Genomic DNA, 6000 nt, shown 5'->3' with positions numbered 1-6000 from the left:
TTGGAAACGAGTCAGGCCGCTCTTACTGTTTACGTTTCGATCCCCCTGAAATCAGTTCAAGGCTATTGAAGGCAACCCTTGACTATGAACTGAAAGCGAGAGTTTCGAGTAATTCCAAAATTCACCTTTAAACTGAATGAAGTAGCCCACTCCACAGTGCAATTTTCTCTTGTTTCAGCGTGACTCACCAGCTATAAAGATTGGTATATGGAAATGGGCAAAAGTAGTTGAAGAAAAGAAAGATTCAAATTGCAAGTGCGGGTGCAGCAGAATTAGAATCCTCGATTCGAACTTCAGGGTTGGCCGTGTGAGGGGGTAAGTTGGTGTGAGGAACGGGACACGAGGGACAGCGACGAAAAGCTCTCCAAGGGCAGGAGAGGGTCGTCCACGTGGAAGATTAGCTCGCGCAGAGCGGGCATTTTATGTGTCTGGCAGGGCGAAAGGCGTGTATCACCAGGGATTTCGAACATTGGCTTGATGGTCCCCCTGGAGAGGAACCTCACTTCCAACTCCTGTACTTCCTGAACCGATAAGAATATCGGACTATCCGCTTATTCGACGCCATTTTGCATTCGAACTAAGCTCAGCCATGGAAGCATAAAGCACGGGATTCCGATAAATATATAGTATATGTATGTATATCCTTGAGCAATTTTAACACCCTTACTTTCTTCTTTCTTTCTTTTTTATTCAAGCGCCTCTTGAATAAATACTTGAAGGATTTACTTCAGAATGAACTGCCGTATCCTACCATTCGATTTGAAATTTTCTATATTGGCTCTTTGTGAATTTTATAGGTCTAAAGCTCAGGAAAAAGAGGAGATGTAACGATTGCTTTAGTGAATTGGGTTCTTTTAAGAAAGCCGATTGGAGGATATTCTTCACAGTAATGGGTCGTCTTTGAACTAGGTTAGCAATTCGGGGCTATTTTTTTAAACCCATGACAGACCTGTGGATTTTAAAGAATAAAAAATCTTTTAGCAAAATTAAATAAGAAATATAAACATGATGAATATTTTGACAAATAAAGCATTCAAAAAAATTATTTAAAAAATGATGGTTTTGTATCCTTTCTTGAAGGGAGGAGAAAATGATTTGTTTTATTATATGTTAACCCATTCTTATTTCCAATATATTTCAAGACCGGTCATTACTATAGTTACTTTTAAAGGAATCGCTATTATCACCAGAGATAGTTACTGTCGATTAGTGAAGATGTCATTTCACAGTCTGTAAAAATATAAATCAAAACCAGCAATCAAATTAACTCTTCAAATAACAGAAAATACTTAACGCCATTGCTGACAGGATGGAAAATAAATTTAAAAAATTTTTGAATAAATTTTCCTGAAAAAAAGATCTTAATGCACTCCACTAGGAAGCGAACCACAGAACTTTCGATTGCTGGTCGGTTGCTTTTCTAATTCAGCTATTAGAGTGATCAAAAGAAAAATCCTTTTTCAGAAATACACGCCATCTTGAGTCAGCTGTGACATTTTATAATACGACTAGTTTTTAAGGGATCTGTATTATCATTAGATATAGTTACTATCAATCAGTGTAGATGCCATTCCACAATTTGTAAAACAATTTTTAAAAATCTATCGATCAAGTTGGCTCTTCAAATAATTGAAAATACTTAACATCACTTCTAACAAGATGGAAAATAAAACTGTTTAAGTTTTAAATGTTTGAGGATGTCTTTGGGAGTCCAGGGCTTTGTAACGCCGAGCAGATACCCTAATAGATTCGGTCCTGTGTACGTCCGCCACTCATAATTATTTCAAGGAGGGAAAGTGAGAGAAAATTATAGAGGGGAAGGTAGGGGAATAAAGAGACAAAAGAGGCAATCATGAAAATAAAGGCAAAGGAAATAAGGGTAAATTACGGCATACGGAAGTAAGGGGTAAGAAAAAAAGAGGATTCAAGAAAAATGTATGAAATGAAGGTTAGGGAAGAAGGGAAAGTGAAGGAAAGTCATAGGAGGGAAAGTAGGCATTTAAGTCAAATGTAGGAAGGGAAATTAATAAAAAATCAACATAGGAGAATTAGGGGAAATGAAAAAAATAAGAGCAGGGAAGTATGTTAAGTGCAGAGAAATAACGGAAAATGAAATGAGGCGAAATAAAAGAAGGCAAATAAGGAGAAGTTTTATTAATTCAGTGGTAAAAAGAAGCAGAAGAGGAGAACATTTATGGACGGGAAAATAGGGGAAATAATAGGAGAGACGTACTATAAATGAGGTGAAATTAAATGAGAATTATTAGGCAAATTAAGGGTGGGTAAGTGTGGGATGTGAAATTATGAGAAGTAGAGAAATTTCGGGTAACTGAGAAAAGGAAAAGTAAGGGGTTCAGGGAAAATTATGTAAGAGGTAGTGATGAGATTAGGAGAAGGAGTAAGACAAAATCTGAGAAGCAGGGTGTATAAGAAGTGAACGATCATGATTGGCAAGAGAGTCGGTAACGAAAGATGGTGGGCAGTAGGTTAATGAGGGAGAGGAAGGGTGAGATTAAGGGAAAACGATGCCTGGTAGAGGAAATAATCAGATATAACGCGTATCAAAGTGTTCGTAAATCTAAGGCAAGAAAGTAGTGGAAGGGAGTGTTAGCTGACAATGTGATCGAGGGGAGGTGGAGAATTAGATAGGAAAGAAGTTAGAGAAAAAATAGAAAGCCAAAGTTGAAGTGCGTGAAGAGCAAGTAGGGGTGGAGATAGGATGACAATTCGGAGATTCAGAAACGAGGAACTTAAGTTACAAAAAAAAATTATGGAAGGTAGACGATGTGATGAAAAAATAATGATGGAAAAGTATTGGGAAATGTAAGGCAGGAAAGTAGGAAAAGGGAATGTTGGCTTTCGAAGAAAGTATAAGGGGGAAGTAGATGAGAAAGAAGTTGGAGAAAGAAGGAAAAGAGAAGGTTGAAATATGATGTGCAAAATTTGGCGAAGAGAGTCTGAGGAAACTAGCGGAAACTATAGCAAGGTAATTTGCATGCATGAAGGAAAAATATGGATGGTAGAGGAAGTTATAGAAAATGAGGCGCTAGAAATAGTGGGAAATTTACGGCAGGAAAGTAGAGAAAGGAAATGTTAGCGGAGGAAGAAAGGAAAGAGTAGAATTAGATGAAGAAGAAGTTGCAGAAGGAAGGTGAAGCTGAGATTGGTGTGTAGTGAGTGGCATTAGGGGAGGAGAAGTGAATTTGGAAATGCTGGCTAATCAGGAAACGGGAGATTTGAGTGACCTAATATTCTTCTAGATTAGTTTCAAAACCCTTTTGTTTAGACACACGACAACTACCTTGACTAAATTTTTGCGATATTCTCGTGAACCCTTGAAACTTCCGGAAATAAGAGGTGTTGGTTGTTTTCAGCTTTAAAAACGCATCTAAATAATGTACTGCATTAAAAAATGATCAACATTTTTTAGAACAATAATTTAAACATTTTCATACAAAAATTTGGATTAAACTATCCTTAAAAGAAGAACTGGTCGAAAGAAATGTAGGCCAGATTTGCATTTAACTACTTCTTTTTCTGGAACTGTATAAATACTGATAAGAACCTTTTTTCACTTTATAAATTTATTGACTTTTGACCACTTTTTTCGGTCCTTTATCCCACTCTTTTCTCATTTATATTCCCATAAAATGCAATATAACTGCAGGACTAATAAAAGATATTTCCATCCCTAAATTTTTAGCTATGCAAATGAGTGGTAAAGTCAATTTCTAGTGGAACCAAAAAAAGTCGACGCCATTCCCCTCATCGATTCATTTCATGAATTCTTTTTTGCATTGAAATCAACCGCGAGCATCTCCATGTTTATTAAAAGGGCTCACTTTTTACTATTCCGCATCGCAGAGCCATCAGTGTAAACGTATTATAATAGAGGTGTTTTGATTGGCCTTCCGCGCACGAGTGGACGGGTAATCGAGAATCGAAATCGATTTGTCGAAAACCGTCGACCCGTGCGAAGATTTGAAATTCTCTTTCCCTCTCATTCCCGTTATCTCACTCTCGTACTCATGAAAGTTGCGAATTCTCATTTAACTGACTGGTCCTGGCAGACAGACGGTCTCCTTTTTGGATAATGGAGATCGGAAAATCGATATGCAGTCCGTTCATGAAACGAGTTTCGATTGCAAATAGCTCCGTGTACCCACGTACGACTAGTCACGTATCCAAGGATTGGAAAACAATAAATGTAGAAGAAAAAATCAAATTCAGCGCTCGACCCTTCCACCCCTTTAGCGCAATCCAAGTTCTATGGGTTCATGCGGAATTGTCGGCCGGAGCTGGGATAGATTTCACCGATGAGAATTCTGCTAAGCGCTTCCAGCGGAAGGACCAACGGCGATGTGGATTATCGAACTTGAATCATCCCTGCGATTTATCAGAATTTCTCTTCAGGATATTTCAAGGGAAAGAGATGGTAGCCGCCAAAAACCAGGACATTACTCACTTAAAACTATTATCTCGATTCAGTAATATTAATTTTGCGTTGCTACTGCGCGAGTGAAACGTTATATTCTCATCTATTAATCTCTACACAGAAAAAAAATGTAATTTATTTTTAAAACTAAAAGGGGCTTCAAAATGTTTTGACGCAAAACTGAATGTTGAGAAAATAATGAAGGACTGACGTGGAGCACAGAGTTGAGATTCTAATAATTCACCTCTGTTATGATCCAATTTAATATAATTCAACCGTAGCGGGAATTCAAACCCACGAGTCGATTTGTACACCCTGAAAAAAATAGTTTAGCTGGATTTCCTCGTCAAAGAAAATATACCTGTCTCACCTGAATTTCTAGCTGTTTTATTTTAATTTGACATCTAAAAATAGTCTAGATAAACTAGCTAGATAATTTTTACATTGTAAATTTTGCTAAAACGGCTAGAAATTTAGGATAAACAGCTATATTTTCTTGGAAAACGAAATGCTGCTAAAAGTTTAGCTGGGAGAGGTAAACTATTTTTATCAGTGTGAAAAATTTGGTTAAATAACATGTTATTGCAGCTTGTGCCGTTTTTCCAAAAAGTGAAATTTCTTTTATAATATATTTTTACAAAAAAACTTGCAATCGTTTTTAGTTAAATAACCTCTGTGTTTTCATTTTTTTCGTCTCTTGTGTCGTTTTTCGAGAAATTTAATTCTTAATTTTTAATCTCATTCTTCACGATTGAAAAAGAATCAACTTGTGCTATCGAAAAATTATTAACAACAAATTAAAATTTTTTTCGGGGTAAAACTTCGTTTGCTATTATTTTTGCTTCTACATTCTGATGTTGTTAAACAATTTAATTTTTTTATTTTGAAAGTTATATTTTATGATTCAAACAAAAACAGCGCACCCTATAAAAATATGAGTGATGATACATTTGTAGTTATTTTTTTAGGGAGCAACTTTCCTCTAATTTTTTTTGCAGCTTGTGTAAATTGTCGAAAACTCTAATTTCTTTATTTTCAACTTCATTTTTGTATAAATAAAACAACAACTACGTATTCTATCAAAACTTGGTTTATTAAAAATTTGTAGATCTTTCCAAGTGCAGAATTATTGTCTTTTCATATCTTTTGTATCTTGCATACTTTGACCGAAAAATGGAATTTTTCCTTAGTTTTAGTGCAATCAAAATTTGAATTCTCAACTTTTCAAAAAATTCAAGGAATTGTTATAGCAATCTTATATTGCTTTCAAAAAGCAAAATTTTTATTTTCTCAACTTTTTTTCGTATTCTGAATTCTTTGGCTTAAAATGTTAATTTCCTTTGGTTTTTTTAGATTTTAAAAATTCTATAACTCTGAAAATTTTGTTTCGATCGAAAAATGTCATGAGGATGAATTATTCCAATATTTGAGAACTATTAATAGCCGCAAATAGAATGTTCAAATCTTTAATAGAAACTGTCTTATAAATTTTGAAAATGCTTCAACTTTTTGAATTTTGATAAAAAATACCTGCTGAACGCGGACGTTTGACCAAAATCCTGATC

This window comes from Belonocnema kinseyi, chromosome 8 (assembly GCF_010883055.1).
Source record: "Belonocnema kinseyi isolate 2016_QV_RU_SX_M_011 chromosome 8, B_treatae_v1, whole genome shotgun sequence".
NCBI lineage: Eukaryota > Metazoa > Arthropoda > Insecta > Hymenoptera > Cynipidae > Belonocnema > Belonocnema kinseyi.
Note: the sequence above shows the minus strand (reverse complement) of the source record.